At 40.0% G+C, this 1,356-nt stretch overlaps 1 protein-coding gene across 1 annotated transcript in view; it reads left to right on the forward strand.

Annotated features, from left to right (window-relative positions):
• The window catches only part of TMEM183A (transmembrane protein 183A), a 28,833-nt gene that overhangs the window by 15,726 nt on the left and 11,751 nt on the right, over positions 1–1,356 (forward strand). The gene's annotated exons all lie outside the window — the stretch shown is intronic.

Here is a 1,356-nt window from a genome sequence, read left to right on the forward strand (position 1 = left end):
TTCTCCAGATTTCTTGGCACAACTTGGTGAGCACATCCAGGGCAGCATCTGTTAACTGAAATATGTCAGTTGGTATACCATCTATTCCTGGAGCCTTATTTTTTGCCATGTGATATATAGCCTCTGAAAACCCACTGGAGCATCAGCAATGAGAAAGAAGAACCCTATAACTGCCCTTAACCTTTTTGGGAAACATTATTTACTTTGTGTGTTTTTCATGGTTATTCAGTGCTGTTGAGTTGCTCCCAGCTTAGCACAGTGAACTCTACAGGACAAAGTAGAACTGCCTGTACAGTTTCCAAGACTGTTACTTTACAGAAGCAGACTGCTTCATTCTCATCCAGATTGACCTGTCACTTCAAACAGCCAAACTTTTGGTTAGCAGATGAGTGCCTTAACCACAGAGCTTCCAGAACTCCTTTGTATTATGTATATACCCACTTAAATAGTTTTGCATAATTGGGATGATATCATACATACTGTTTTTATTATGAACATCTTGCCTTTCCAGGTTAGACCACATTAACAACCTACTTGTATACGTATATATTGCTTGTACTCTATGTTTATAATCCCTTGCAGACCTGTATATTCATGCTCATTTAGTGATTTTGTAGTTTATTTTACAAAAAATGAGATCAGATTATATTATCACTAAGAGCACCTTGTTTCACTTGCTCAATAATACCAGAATCCTTGCAAGTCTTCTCTTAAAATTCTAACTAAAAAAAAAAGTGTTCTAACTCAATTTTTAAAAGCTGCCTTTAATGGTAGTATTATGTGTATCAATGTACTTCCAGTTTATTCAGCCTTTTATATTATAGCATTTTCTTTAAAATAAAGAGCTTATAAAAATCTCTCAAATTTTTACATGTTTTCAGAGGCATTGGTGTTATGACCCAAGTTTGAATCTTGTTGCCAAAGTAGTAAATGGGTCTAGAATGTCTGTCTCATTTCAGAGCCACAGGAAACCAAGATTGTTTAATTTGCTTTTCCCTCTCAGCTTACTATCAACGTGAGCACGGACATGCGGCACCATCGAGTAAGACTGGTGTTCCAGGATTCTCCTATCCACGGTGGTCGGAAACTTCGCAGTGAACAGGGCGTGCAAGTCATCCTGGACCCTGTGCACAGTGTGCGGCTCTTTGACTGGTGGCACCCTCAGTATCCATTCTCCCTCAGAGCATAGTTACGGCTTCCTATCCCTAGGGGCTGCCCTGAGCGAGGCCAGTCCATTAGTAATCAGATTCCAGGTTGGCAGCTGATGGTGCATCTGATTAGTAATGCACATGCTCTTCAGGTTCCAGGGGCTCTGTTAGGGGAAGGAGAGGGATTGAATCAAGAAGAAAATGGACT

The sequence above is a fragment of the Elephantulus edwardii genome, unplaced genomic scaffold, assembly GCF_000299155.1.
Source record: "Elephantulus edwardii isolate Elephantulus edwardi_28Jun2011 unplaced genomic scaffold, EleEdw1.0 scaffold00063, whole genome shotgun sequence".
Taxonomy (NCBI): domain Eukaryota; kingdom Metazoa; phylum Chordata; class Mammalia; order Macroscelidea; family Macroscelididae; genus Elephantulus; species Elephantulus edwardii.